The 16,017-nt window shown below is 39.7% G+C and overlaps 1 long non-coding RNA gene across 1 annotated transcript; it reads left to right on the forward strand.

Annotated features, from left to right (window-relative positions):
* The first annotated feature begins 2,994 nt into the window (after positions 1–2,994).
* On the forward strand, positions 2,995–3,790 carry LOC140579279 (uncharacterized). The gene is made up of 3 exons (XR_011983370.1): positions 2,995–3,088; positions 3,438–3,457; positions 3,697–3,790. It is a non-coding gene; the product is annotated as an uncharacterized lncRNA (long non-coding RNA).
* The last annotated feature ends 12,227 nt before the right edge of the window (positions 3,791–16,017 follow it).

Below are 16,017 nucleotides of genomic sequence, written 5' to 3' on the forward strand. Positions count from 1 at the left end.
CATTTGGGTTTTGATTTTTTGTCAGGTGAAAGTCTTTATGACCAAATACGTGTCTGAGAAATTTGGTGATTATTGGTCGCTATTTTGGTACATTAAACCACAGTAAGCTTTTTCACATTAAGCGTTTTAGAATGTCCCATTGTTGGGTCCGTGTTGCAAACAAATGACTAGTCGAATCGCGGGATCTGTGACTCGAGCTGAAAGATTCCGATAAAAAGTGTAGATGCGTTAGGGTATGCCTGGCTTTAACCTTTTATCCTTTACTTCTGTGTTTAACAGTGTTTCTAGATGGAAACATGGATCTTTTTGAGGATCCTCAGAGGACCATACGCTTCCGTGGTGCTTTGTACCAAAATGCATCTAACAAGTCCACGTATTATTTGGACAAGGACCTCACAGTGGTTGTAAGGCTACTGGAAGCGGGAAACAAAGGTTAGATAATTAGCAGCTTTACACCTAAAACATCAAAACAGTAAATTGCAATAATGATATTCCTGTAATCATGCTGACATGTTGTTTTTTTATGTGCTTTAGGCAGCAATCAGGTGGCCCAGAAGCCCAAGAATGAGGGCTTCACGAAGGACCAGACCCTCTACATAATTGAAATGATGAGGGAACATGTTACAGGTGAAGGTCCACCAAAGTCCCTGAAGGACCTCCGTGCCCGCTTAAATATGGGCAAAAAGAATAACAGACAGCTGTGGCTAGACATGGCTGCAAAGCTGGCCTGCCACTTTGAACAGACCTTCTGCCCCAACAAGGTGTGCAGAAAATGGAACACTTTAGTGGAGGCCTATAAAAAGGCCAAGGACAATAATAACTCCACCGGGAGAGGACCCACTCGGTTCATGTTTTACAGAGAAATGGACGAACCTTGGAGGCCATCATGACGTGGTTTTTCCAGTGGTGGGGATATCACAGGGGCTGGTGGTACGCAGGCCGGAGGTGCTTGGCCAGTGCAGTGGATTGCTGGAGGAAACGCCATCCTGCATCCTCTCCTGTCCAGCAGGCAATGACACCTCCAGCACTACAACACTTTCAGCTGAAATTCCAGAATCACCATCACCAACCTCAGCTACCCCAAGGACACGCAAGAGAAGCAGGGACATTGATGTATTAGCATACTTGCGTGATGCAGATGCAGCTCATCATCAGCGTCATCAAGACACTATTGCCCTGCTGAGAGCTGCCCAGCAGAGCCATGAGAATTTAATGGCTTGTCTGCTAGAGAAGTTGTAGTAGTATTGATGGTGTATACCTTTTAAAAAGGTGAAAGTACTTTACAGTTTATTTAAACTTTTTAAAATAAATGTCTTGAGATTTTTATTTAGTCATCTTTTAAAGTAATGTCCTAAACTTCTATGGATCATACAATGGTAATTGTATATAGTTGTTTTCAAGGTTTGGCTTTGCACTTTTATAGTTTTCGTTGCACCTGAAGTACTTACTTATTTAAATAAATTGTTTTTGTTAAAAGCACTGTGTTGATTATTGAAGATCATCAAAAAAAAACAAGTACTGACTAACTGAATGTGACAGTGAGTGATTATTGTGTCATTGTGAACACACCACACCGAAATGTGACCCCTGCATTTAAACCATCCAATGAAACAAAGGCTATGAAATTGTTCTATGTTTTATGTGTGAATTCTTTGTCTACCAGATAGGCTTTTACCATGAAGGTCTAAGCACTGTCCATGACACAAATGTCACCATTTTTTATTGCTGATCAATATCCATTGCTCCATCACTCTCATCCTCTCACATAATATAAAAAAAAACAAACCATTGACGACAAAAGCTGAAAGGCTCATAAGCTGCAATAAAACACAGAACAAGAATCACTCAAAAATTAATCACATCATCATCATCCCTTGGGCACCCTTGTGGATGTTCTGGGCATATGTCTGAATGGCCAAAGCACATGTTGTGCAAGAAACAAGCTGCCATGATCACCATGACCACAATGTCAATTCGAGTGTTCTGCAAGTCACGTAGACGCCTCCACTTGCACTTTAAGCGTCCGAACGCCTGCTCAACTATGACCCTCCCCCGGCTGATCCTTGCATTCAGCTGATGTTCAGCCTCAGTGAGTCTCCCATTATCACGTTTAGGTGCACAGATGAATGGGAAGGCCTGGCTAATGTAGGCGCTGTCCCCCAACAGAAAGTAATCCCCCATCTTTTGATGCCATTCGAGGAAGAAGTCTGAGGCCCTCAACATCCTTGCATCATGGACTCTCCCAGGTGGTCCAGTGAAGATGTCCCCCCTCGTTCGACAATCCCCTGAAGGAGGACAGAGCAGAAACCCTTCCTGTTTATATAGTCCACCCCTCTAATGGTTGGCTTCTGAATTCGGATGTGGCAACCATCAATTGCCCCTATGACCCCAGCAAGGCCACAGGTGCGCTGGAAGGCAGCGGCAGATGCTCCTTTTTCACATCCATTAGGCCACGAGATGAAGTTTGGCCCAATTCGCGGCAAAATGGTCAGCACCTGAGGAACTGTCCGATGTGCCGATGACACTGACAAGTTGAACTTGTCGGATAGCTCTCTAAAGCTGTTCTGATTGGCCATGTACTACAGGAACAGCAACAGCTTCTTGGTGGCAGGCACTTGTGTTTTTCCATGGTTGTGGTCTCTGCTTAGGCCGTTCTCCTGCAGCTTTGTGAGTAAATACTCAAACTGGGTCATGTTCATCCTGAAGTGTCGGGAAAAGGTCTGGTCATCCATGTCTAACAGGACCCCCCAATGTGTACCTGTCTTCAGTATCACTTGCTGCCTGTAGTTCAACAGAAGTAAGGCCAGCTCCCTGGAGAAAGGGAGAAATATGGGAGAAATATCCCAGATAGCAGCTGACTCCGATCCGGATCCGCCTCTAGTCCGGCAGATCCGCGTTACAGTCACATCCGTTTTACAGCTGCGATACGGACATGGCCCGGGCCCAGGCTTCCGTGGCGGGAACGCAATAATGTCAGCAGAATCAAAGCAGCTATGGGCCGGATCCGGGGGACGAGCGCGCGAATTTTCATTTTCTGACAGGATCACCGGAGCGTGCAGATAAAGTTCTAGGAAGCCGCTTTATTGAGGTACGTGCAATTTAGTCACATAGTGCGGTCAAACTGTGCTAGAAGTAAATTAGTACCTTTTTGATTTTGGTGGGCTGTTAATTGTTAAGTTAATCTTAAAATGTTTGGACTTATAACTAGTTTGCTAGCTGGCAACTGAGTCTGTGTTAGCTATAGCTCGTACTAAAATAAGCGTGGGTCGGTTAATAAAAGCGTGGGTCGGGTAATAAAAGGCAATAATGAGAGTTATAATACCCTGAAATATGTTTTTATTTTAATTAATTGTATTCTTCGGGTGAATTTAGTAGATTAATCGAGAAAATGTGCAGAAACATTTGACATTCAATAGCATATTCTGTCTCCATTTCAGGTTCGGCCACATATTCAAGGGTAAGTGTTTTTTATTCTTCTATAATTCTAGCTGTCTGGAAAAAATAGAAATATCACCGTGTAAAACTGTTGTCTGATAATTATACAAATTAGGGGAAAAACGTTTAAACGTTAATGAAGTTCAGTAAGTTAATTTGCTTATATACCTTAAGTTACGGTAAGCTATATGCATTGATTATTATGACAGATAATCTTTAATATTCAACTAACAGCTTTTTTCTTGTTCTTTTTGTTTGCAGATGCCTCTTGGGAATTAAACCATATGTTGAGTAGCAAAATGATGTTTGTGCATAATTTTTCATAATGTATTTTTGTATGTTAAAAATAAAGAAGTTATACATATCCAGTCAGTACTTGTGGTTGTCGATGTAATTTTGTATAGTTTTGTTTCTAATAAATTTCAAATGTTTAAATTTCCTGAGTCATATTTCATAATGCCAAAAATGCTAGTCTATTTTTATTTTAGGTGGTGCTGTCATGTTGCTAAATTTCCAGAATTGCCACTTTATTGTGGTGAAGGGGTTTGTTACTCATTTGAATTAGTAGCATAAGAAAATAATTTTGATGTTCAACAAATGTATGCTACTACTTGATTTATTAGTAATATTAAGTATTTTTTAAATCCACAAAATGAGCTGGTCCAGATCCAATACGGATCTGGGCCAGACTTGCCCTGATCTGTCCCAAATGTGGACCAGATTCAGTACAGAACTGGTCCCAATCTGGCCCAGATTTGGGCCAAATCACTATAAAAGAATCCTCATCTGGTCTGGAGCTGGCCCAGTTCTGGTCCAGATAAAGGAAACCGGATCCACGCCGGTATTGGCCCGTTGTGCCAAAGGACACCGGCCCAAGTCCGTTGTGCGGATCTGGCCCAGAACTTACGAAGGACCTGGGCCAGATCTGGGCCAAATGATTTTTGCTATCTGGGATGCCATCAACACTAAATACACCAAACATTTTCTTAAAGTGATGTTAATATACCACTGTTCATGTGATGTAACAAGCTATCTATTAAACATCATCTGGATACTGTCTAATGTACTTTGCTAGAACAACACTATACTCTTCTCCTTTTATTGGATGACAACTCCATAAAATACAGAGTTGCCACCAATGCAATCAAGTCAGCAGCCACATCCTGCAGATACTGTATGGTGAAATCTGGGACATTCGGATTTTTGGTAGGATCACTAAAAATGGTAATATGTGCTTATTTCTATAGTTTCAACCATAAATACGAGCTCAGTTGTGCTTCCAAAACACTTTACTATCATTTAAAAGTCAGCTTAATACATTACCTTTAAAAAAAACAAATGTTTGATGTGAAAATAGGGCACTGTATCGTGAATTCGCGAATGACAAAGCGCAAATGCCTGAGGGTTGACTGTATAATTGTTACGGTCCCCAGTCTAGGGTCAGGGACCGCCAGAAAGGTAGAGGAGAGGGAGAGGGGAAGACAAGACAACCAGGGAATAAGGGAACGGGAACAAGGGACACAGGAGGGATCTTTTTTTATGTTTTTTTTATTTTTCACAACACGTTCACAAACAGGAGGTACAACGAACTTCGGGAGTGGCCCACGCCAAAAATAACAACCAAAACAACTAACGAACACGTCCCAAACTAAGATAATCCCTAAGTGAAAATAAGCGAACAAAACGACAAAGACTAGTCCTGGCTCCCTATCCAAAACACACAGTAAACACCACGGTCGCAAAACAAAATGGCAGTCACTCCTTACGCACCAAAAAGACATGTACAAACAACACACAGGCCGAAACACGGTATCCAAAGGGCGAGCAAAAGAATAGTCAGAAGACAGGCGGGAGATCAGAAAACCAGCAAAGAAGTCAAACCAAAGCAAAAGTACCAAGGGGGCGAGCAAGAAATTAAAATCCGAAAACCAAAACAGTCATACACGAGTAACCCAAAACCAAATAAGCAAAACCAATAATCAAGAAAATGAGCAGAGCTCCCGAAGCTTGCTATCCACGGCCCTTTCTGCACAGGGACCCGGAAGTGACACGTGACGCATCAGAGGAGATGGGGGCGGGGTCCAGTCAAGGAGGCGGAGCCAAGACGTATCCGGCGAATGATGACAGAGGCGGGAGGTCCGGAGAGTCGGCGGGAGGTCCGGAGAGTCGGCAGGGCTCCCCCTAGAACTTATGGCACGTAACAATAATGCAGTTTGTTTATTGACACAACGACTCATAAATACAATAAAACGTACCTTCTTTGCGGCAAGAGCCGCTTTCTTCTGAGCTTCCATCTTGAATCCGACTTCCAAACTTCTGTGGGATATGGAACACGTCCGACTCGGTTTTCCCGAATTTTTACCGGATGTGACGTAATCTAGGATTCCGAAAATCGGATCCCAAGGCAAATGGAATGCAGCATAAATGTTAGCGCTTGATTCGAGAAGGGTCTGGCTGCAGATCTCCACCAGGAGGATCTCCACTAGAGGGACGGAAACACGTGATCTCCACAAGCGAATCCGAACATGACGTTATGCAAACATGCATGGAGGTGGTACCAGATATCACATAATCCTCACACACAGCCCGGACTTTAACTCGACCGAACAAAAATCGATTCTTTTAAAGTATATACTTATTATTTTGGTGATCGATTTAAATTATATTACTAACATTGGAAACGGACGTTAATAATGTATTTTAATTCTACAAGAAGGGATGTTAACAGCATGTGTTATTTTTATTATTTCGGTACTTGTGAAATTCTCACTTTAATACGGAGCCCCCGAAGTCCCATAGGGTGATTTTTTTTTTTTTATCGTGTGGCACAAGTTATTTTCTTGTGCTCACAAGTTATTCTGTGCGCACAAGATACCAAGCTATAGATATCAAGCTATATTTTGTGCATCTTTAATATTGTTGACACCGATGTTTGGTTCGGTTGCGTCAAGACATAACCTACTATGTTTACCACTTTACTTTGTTGATTTGTTCGCCTCACCAAGTTCCCCTAACATTTCTTGTCGTTACTGACACCTATTTATTGTATTTATTTTACCTGTTTATACCTGTTTTATTATTGACTACCGATAATGAAAGAAAAAAATATAGTTCATATCGCTTCACCTCTGTCACGACCATTCATACGGACTGTATACCTCAGCCAAATGTCAAAGTAGTACGCGGTAGCGTTGTATTTACTCCTTCCAGTAATATTAATTACAAGGCTGTTGTATCTTACTGTACCCTAATGCCAGGTCTAGCAAACGTAGTACGGCGTCCTGAAATAAACCTCTTATAACATGACAGCTATACGCAGCTAATCTATTCCTTCTAAATAATAACTTGTGAGCACAAGACAAATATTTATAAATTTATTTATAATTTTATAAATATTTTTTCTTTTTCAGTAGACAGTCAGTCTTAGCTTAAGTAACCAATTAAAGCTAAATTTGGAGAAAAAAAATCACCAGTCGAATGCTACCGTTGTTGCTTGTTCTACCCACTTTTTTCTTTCGACAAAGCTAAACACCCTCCCACTGACAAATCCAGGCTGTGCGTGGAGATCATGTGATATCTGGTACTGCATCCATGGCGTAAGTTTGCATAACGTCATGTCCGGACTCACTTGTGGAGATCACGTGTTTCCGTCCCTGTAGTGGAGATCCACCTGGTGGAGATTTTTTATTTTTATTTTTTTTTATTGAATAACAACAAAATACAATGCAGTACAGAATCTCGCAGAGGATAAAACAAATCAACAATCAATTACTACAATACCATAACAAAATAAAGAAAAGAGCGATAAGGGCGGGGGGGGGGGTGGGCTAAAAGGATTCATAGTAATAAAATTATGTGCAAAATACAGCGCATAGGCACTGGAGACATGAATTAAAACAGTAAAAAATGAGAAATGTCATCACAGATCCTCACTGATTTGCTTGATCTCAGTTTCTTAAGAGACATGAAATACTGTTTAAAGTAGGGAGACCGGGTATGATTGTAACACTTTTTTTCTTCAGCACCTAAATCTACCTTTTTTTAAAGCTATACGTCTGAAATCTTTAGGCAAAATACCCACATTTGTCTACTACAACTGGCAACAATTTAAATTTCTACAACTATACCACAAACTTTGTGAGATGATGACAAATACAAGGTGGTCCTTTGTTACAACCTTCCCCACTACTGGGGTAGGTTGTAACACATACTGGGGTAAGTTGTAACATGTAGACAAAATGCATAAAAACTATGGGTACTCCAAGTGATATGCCACAACAACATTTTATTTCAAATTACAGGGCTTGTCCTTTAAGGTGCGCAATTGCGCGTGCACGCCATCACGCGCCTAAAATGGTGAGGAGCTGCGCAAAGAAATGCGCGCCTATCAATAAAAAAGAATTCAATTGTACGCGCCTTTTGTCACGTGACCACTCGACGCTCCACGGAATTATTCATAACAACAATGGCGTCGAAAAAAAGCATAGATAACAAGGGTCATTCGTGTCAGAATGCAACGTTTTTGGGGAGGGGAGCGATGGTTGGTGTTAAACAATTAATTCATAACGAATTAATTAATTTTAGCCTACCGTTTCCACTACCTGACCCGCATGGTCTTTGTTTTACCCATAACCAAACCATAAATAAATAAAGATGTTACACACAAATTACCACCTGTCAATCACTTTTTCCGCGGGACTCTGGCAGGAATAGGCACAGTGATCTGTGTCGTTATAATGGCGTCGACAAACTCGGTTGGTAAAAAAAGGTGCAAATTCACCTTTCTGGCAATACTTTAGCTTTAGACCGAATGAAACAGGACAGCCACGAGATACGCCTGAAGTGGTGTGTAGGATTTAGATGCGCAGACGTTCTGTTCGTTATGGTAAAACCATGAAAAAGGCATATTTGGTGTAGTTTATTCAATCTAATTTAATTAAAAAAAAAAAAAATTCTGCTGTTTCTGTATGCTTCATTTATTAATGTAAACGAACTAGTTCGTGTAATTCGTTTGGAGTTCACTGTAATTTGTATTGTGATTGCTATAACAACTTCCTTGTTATTATTTCCTCATAAATTTAATTAAAAAAAAAAAAAATTCTGCTGTTTCTGTATGCTTCATTTATTAATGTAAACGAACTAGTTCGTGTAATTCGTTTGGAGTTCACTGTAATTTGTATTGTGATTGCTATAACAACTTCCTTGTTATTATTTCCTCATAATAATAATAATATAAGTAAAGATGCGGAAATTGAAAGCATGCATTTAATTTGGCTATATAGTGTGATTAAGTGGTGTGTTTTTCGTGAGCTGGTTGCTGCTGCAGCGGGGGTGGGGCGGAGGATCGCGATGTCGGCTCAGCATCGTGATGTCTATCGGCGATGGACGATGGCATCTACTATCGACCCAACCCTATTGTCCAACTCTTAATATTGAGCTATCCCCACTCCTAGTCCTAGTCCAACAGCAATATCCTTGGCTACTGTCATTACTCACCCTGTGGTCTAGTTACAGATTATATCCTGGAAGGCAACCTACTCAAAAATACTCAAGCACTTAAGAGATGGCATCTTCATAACTAGTTAGTCTTAGCTGTATACATGTTAAGGATTGGCTGCTGCTGGGATCGACTGCTGATGTGTTTTTCATCCAAGAATTAAGTTTTCAGAGAAGACACTGGCTAACAAATGCAATTTCAGTGGAGAAACAGAATTTGGCTCATACAAATTATTGGATGCCATCTCTAAGTTTTGGCCCATATAATCTTAATATTATGGTGCTCTTCCCCTCTGAGCCTTCTGCAGCAAGTGTTATGCAAATTGAGGACAATCTCCAAAGTATTGATGCAAAAAAGACTGAATTCTGAATTGCAAATTTTATTCACCAATAAAAAGTGATTCACTTTAAATGGGTTTCTACAAAATATGTTAAAGCATTAAAACTAGGATAAAACAACTAACACTAGGACTTTTTGGATTTTGACCCATTGCACCAAAGTCCAACCACATTTTAGGCGCACAAAAAAGGTAAAATTGTGCACCTAGCACTTTTAGGGTGCACAAAAAAAATTGTGCACCTAGCACTTTTTAGGTGCACAAATTTGTGTGCGCCTGCATTTTTCAAAGGACAAGCCCTGAAATTAATGGCAGCAACAATACTATGTGTGTGAATTTTGGGACAAAAAAACAAGGGAATTAAAGACTGAAATCTTACAAGAACAAACAAATGAAATGCATTGTTAGTCAAAATCACAATGCTGGCAAATGAAATTGGTCAGGCCAGGAGTGCATGCTTGATGGGCCCAAAACTTACACAAAACACACTTGACCCACACTTCTTTGGATTTGGAATTTTTGAATGGCTCCATACAGATTACACAGAGATCATCATCATCTTCAGAGGAGGAGTCATCAGCCTTCACCCTTTCCTTGGCAGGTTTTTTTGCCTTCTTGGTTTTAATTTTCTCACTCTCCAGGATTTTTTTTCTGATGTTTTTTCCTTTCCGACGCTCCTCCTCTTCCAATGCCAGCTTCACTGGTGTATCAGTGAGGATTTCCGAGCACCTCTTCTTCCTACCCCTACCTGTATCTTTCCTTGGGCCTGCTTTTGCAAATGGCCTGATAAGTGATGGACTGAACGACTGACCTGAGGTGCTTGGCATCTCACCGGAATGCAGGTGGCCTAGAGAGGAACCTGGAGGCAGGTGAGCTGGAGAGAAGCCGGGCGGCAGGTGGGCTTGAGAGGAGTTCTGTTTAAGATCCCCAGATGGATCAGGCCGATCTGTGACTTGAGAAGGCACAAAGTCACAGTCCTGGAAAATGTTACAATTGTAAGGCCATATGCCTGTGCACTGAAAGCCCGCTTGTATGTTCTTCGGTGTTGCGGCTGTTTGAAAAGCGATCCTCACGATGCCTGGTATGTCGTAGATGCTCATCGTTTTGCCTGGATTCCCCCTCATCCAGTCATCGCTTGCCAAATTTACCATCCTTTTAAACGGCCCGAACACACTGCGATCAAGTGGTTGCAGTTTATGGCTGCAATGCGGTGGGAATGTGAGAAGCACAATTCCCTGGCCTTTGCAGAAATCCACAGCTCTCACAGAGATGTGAGAGGAGTGGTTGTCAAGCAGGAGCAACACCTTTCTTTCTGGACTGACCTTTGTATGCTTCACAAAGTGACTGAGGAATGATAGGAAATCCTCTTCCTGCATCCAGCCTGATGTATTAGCACTTCCTGCACTCCCCAATGGCCCGCCATGAACAAAGTGATCTTTAAAATTCTTACGAGGGAACACAAAAAATGGGGGGATGGTATTCCCCAGCGCTTGCACCGCATAAGCCACTGACACAAGTGTGCCCCTCTCCCCCGACGTCATGGCACCAACCTGCTTTACACCCCGGCGTGCTACAACTTGGGATGGTGCCTGGACTGTTGTCACACCGGTTTCGTCAACATTCCATATATCACTTCCATCAAAAGTGTTTTTATCTATAACCTCTGCCAGCTGATTGAAGAAGAGCTCCACATTAGTACGATTGAAACTGGTGGCCCTTGACAGGCTCGTTGCCTGTGGACTCCTGACCGAAAGTCTAGGGTTCCGTTTCATGAATGAGCTAAACCAATCAGGCCCCGCCATGTTCTTGGCATCCCAGGTTTGTGGATGTTTTATGTTGTATTCCACCGCAAGTTGGTGGGCAAACTTTCTGACCTAAAAGAAATCATGAGTAAGGACAATCTTTTTTAGAAATTGTCTAAATATATGTATTCATGGTATTTATTTAATTTATGGTATTTATTTAATTTTTACCTGATTTTAAATATTGTATTCATCATTCACAAACATGAAATTAAGCTTGCAAGAAAGGTCCAATACAAATTAAGAGGTCTTGAACTTTGACTTTTCTGCCCTAGTCTCAAAACACTCATCCATCATGCTCACCTCACGTGGAGTCAGCCCATAGTATATATCAGCTGCCTGGCTTATATATTCTGACAGAGTCTCCTCCTGCTCCCTGTTGAAGACCTGGTTAGGACTGAAGTATCCTACACAAGGAAGGTCCCTCGATCTCTGCTCCTTCAAATCTTTGTATTTTCGCCAATATCTGCTTAAGGTGACATGGCAGATCCCATGGGATTTTGCCACTGCCCTGACTGACTTTCCTCTCTTAACTTCCTCTGCTGCTCTTTGTAAAAGACTGGCATCGACTCCACGGTTTGTTTTTCTCACCCAAGTTCTAGGCATTCTGTAGAATTATTAAAATAACAAAAATGTTCTTAGTTGTATGTAAGGGGATGGTTGTAACACTTTTGAATCACACGTTTCAACCTACCCCGCCACTGTCAGCCATTGTTTAACTAGCTGTATTAGCATGGTGCTTTGAAATTAGCAGAAGGTTGATACTCCATTTCTTACTAGAGAAACTATAGTTTAACTTAATATAACTCACACAACATTACCTACAATGGTAGAAGTACTAGAAAAAACTTTATCTTGTTTTTTTTTTACTTTCTTACCTCAGAATTAGGTTTTCTGCTGTAGCTTCAGGAGAGATAGCAACACCGACTTGACAATTTCCATGTGGGATTGAAAAGGAAGCCTGAAGAAACTGAAACGGTCACATGACTCCAATCTTATCCCTGATTGGTGGAATTGGTAGCGTTACAACTATCCCTGTGTAACAACTATACCCGGTCTCCCCCTAATTTAAAAACCATATGAAAGACGGTTTACTATTTCTCCACTTACTACAATGTAAATGGTATTTACCTAAAAGGATGACAATGTTAATCACAATAGAAACAGAGGGGTGTAGGTTATCCATGTAGAAGATAACATCAAATACGTCAAACTGTGGAATATCATTAATCAAGAGTGATAATCAGGTTTATATTTCCAACCAAAAACCAGCTGACATAGGACATAGAAAAAACAGGTGTTGTAACGTTTTACAGGCTGAATCACAAAAAGAACACAGGTCCACCTCAAATTTAAACCGTCTCTCTAAAAATTCAGACACTGAGTATATATTATTAATTATCTTGAAATGAGTTTCTTTAACTTTTGGGGAAACAGGCCACTTAACAAATTCAGAAAATGCCTTTTCCATGAGAGACTGATCCCCATGAAAAGCCTGCAAATGCCTACCTGAGTCAAACTCATGGAAAATAATTAATTTAAAGTTCACACTAATAATCTTATTGTTACATTTGCTATCGTCTAGATTACAATTACCAATTTTTAAATTTGGCAACACTGGTTTGACTTCTGTATATAACATTATGTTGCATATTAGCTGCCTTAAAGCCAATGGGATAGCACGACAGACCGTCCTGTATTCTTTCTGCGGACAACCTAAATTAAATTTCTTCAAAAAGGATACATAATCTAACAGAATACCATCTGAATCCAACAAGTCAGTCACAAACAAAATACCACTCTCAAACCACTTTCTATTACACTGTAAGCCTATACAGGTTGATTGAACTTAAAAAATTTATGGAAACTCGTTGCCCTAAAAAAGCTAATTTCGTCTTGTTGAAAAAACTATACATTTTAAGTTTATTGTAGTTACAATTTCAAATGCATATAATTAAACATTTAGTTGACTGAAATAAAAGTTTTTAGTGCAACGCTATTGAAATCTTAGGTACATTAAACTTAAAAGGTGTTGTTTTTTCAACAAATCAAAATTAGCTTTTTTAGGGCAATGTGTTTCCATAATTTTTTTAAGTTCAATCAACCTGTATAGGCTTAAAACATAAAATCTTCATCTGAATGTTGTGACAGAACTTAATTTAAACTTAGCTATTCACTATAAATGATGAAAATACACCTACATTACAAACAAGGAGAAAGAATAAAGATTTACTTTACAATTTATTTGATATAACTTAGCAATATCACTTTGTGACAAAACAAGAAATTGTCTTGAGTATAACAATTACTCAATGCAATTTATAACAATTTATAACAATGAATAATTAACAATTATTTTTAATCTTTTAAACAGTGTTTACAAACCTGTTCAAATATCAAACAACCACAATGTTATTATACTGTATCATTATGGAACATGAATATTTTGCCAAACACTAAGGCATAGTTTTAAGAACATCCGGTATAATTTTTAATCTAACAGTTAAACATGCATTTACTGTACCTGTTTACATGGCAAGCTGATTTTTAACAGCCAGAATCTTACCCTTCAACTCCTTCTTACCCAAACCCAGCAGAACTTGTTGAATGAAAAGAAAGGTATTGCCCATGCACTTTGGGTAGTCTAGGTGCAGCGCATAGGTTAAACCAAAAAGAAGACACATGGCCTGGGGTATGTTGTCAATATTGCCCATTACAACATTCCCCTCCAAGATGATTCCGACTGAGGATGGGTGGAGGCGGAAGGACAGGGGTTGCAGAGCCACATAATTTTCTCGGTTAAGGATTCCAACTGGCACATGTTGGTATGAGTCTCCATCATCAGAAGCCTGACAACAATAAATAGATAACAAAAATAAATCTTGGCAGTGTACAGTTTTTTTTTACTATATATTAATTTTATTGAATGTTTTTTAGTTGTAAGCAAGCATAATTTTTTGCGAATTGTATACCCAAACATATGCAGGATTTAATAATATATAAAATATAAAAATACTACAAAACATTAAATTAAATTTGTTTTTGTATACAAGTCATTGCATATGGCATGACCTACTGATGAAATTTAAAAAAGCTAAAGATTTTATATTATTCTAAGTAGCATTTTAGGGTTTCAAATATGTCATAACATGAATTCAAATTTCTCCTTGATCTTTATTCCATTTATCATTTAACTACAATATGACATTGTTTGGGTGATTTATTTTTTGTTATTGCTAACATAGATGCACATTAAGAAACATAATACAATAAAACTATTGCAGTAAAAATGTATTAATAATACTTACAAAACATGCTTTGAAGAACTCGGTTGGGTCATCACCAAGAAGTACTGGAAGCCCTCGAATGGCAACACATCGCATGTCAGTGAGGTCAGAGGTCTGAGGTGTTGCAGTTGCAGAGAAACAACATTGTATCATTTGTCCGCATGACAGAAAGGCAATTTACATGTATAATTATTTTGTCTTTGTTACTGAAGATTTCTTAAGTTATTATATCAGGTTTCAAAATTCAGCAAACAGTGGCATCAATTTATGTCAATGGCATGTACAAACAATGGCGTATACAAACCTTGGCATCTTGCAGAAGATTGCTTAAAATCTGTCCGGCGAGACCTCTCTTTGACCTGAAAATCTGAATCAGCTGTGGACAGTGACAATCAAGTAACCCATAGAATTCTTGCTTAAGATTCTTCCCAACTATCCGGTTGAATTCTTGATACACCTGTAGTAGTAAAACAAAAAAAAGGCATTCATTAATATCAGGGAAATGTCAAAATTGAACAACTGTCAAATTAACGTTATCATGTTTATCAATACAGTACTCATTTAATTAAAAATACTGCAAACATAGGCATTTCACTTTACCTGACTTTCTCTAAAAAGTGCTGGCCAACGCTGAAGTATCTGGCCTACAGGAGGCTTGTTGATCACAACTTCCTGTCTTCTTAAAGACAGAGTCATATCCATCTTCTGATTGATAAAGACAGCATCAGGGTTTTTTTCTTCATTTCGTCTGCCAATTGCTGTCTGAGCAACTCAAGACTGGAAGCATCATGACCACTTGGAAGGTTAGGTAGGTAGTTTACCTCCCCTTTCCTTGGTTTCTTTATGTTCTTGTTAGGTGGATCACTGCTGGTAGAGTATCTCCCTCTTTTCCCTGCATTAACAGTGACATCTGTGTGTCCAAGGCTTCTCATTTTTGATCTGTAATTTCCCATTTTGTCTTTCAAACTGTTTGTCCACCCACAGTGTCCAGAAGGTGATCCTGGTTCTTGAAGACAGGGGTGAGAATTCACCAATGCCTTTGCAACATCTTTTAAATCATCAGCAGTTGGGTATGCTTTGAAGGAGTATATGGTCTCAGCAAGTTTCTGGAGAATGTCATGTTTCAATTCTTTTGTCATTTTTAGGTGCGTTCCATCCTTCAAGTAGATTAAATTGGCCTGACGCAGCCTATATTCAACATCGACAGAGAATTTTGGAATCAAAAAGATATCAGGCCATGGAATTTTCTTTTCCTGGGGTGATTCAGAGATCAATACTGTATCTGCAGTACTTGGAGCATCACTTGATATTTCACTTGATGCCTGCATTGCATCTTCTGACACCGACACCAATTCAATCACTGGAATTATTTTCACTGTTGGCTTCTCAGGGAGCTCTTCCAGACTAGTCACATTGCAAAATTCATGATCAAACAAAGGATCTCGAAACTGTAAAGTAAAATTATAGTTCAGTCCCAGAGTGTTTCTGAGACAGCTGATCAAATCTTCAACTGAGCATGGCTTTGAAGTCAGTGTGACTTTTCTGATATCAGCTTCTGTGAGAATAACCCGCAAAATCATGATTTCTTGAGAAGCCATCTAGAAGGAAATGACAAAAGAGTAAATTTAGCAAAGAATAAAACGCTTCAATGTCACCATC

This window comes from Paramormyrops kingsleyae, chromosome 17, assembly GCF_048594095.1.
Source record: "Paramormyrops kingsleyae isolate MSU_618 chromosome 17, PKINGS_0.4, whole genome shotgun sequence".
Classification (NCBI taxonomy): Eukaryota; Metazoa; Chordata; class Actinopteri; order Osteoglossiformes; family Mormyridae; genus Paramormyrops; species Paramormyrops kingsleyae.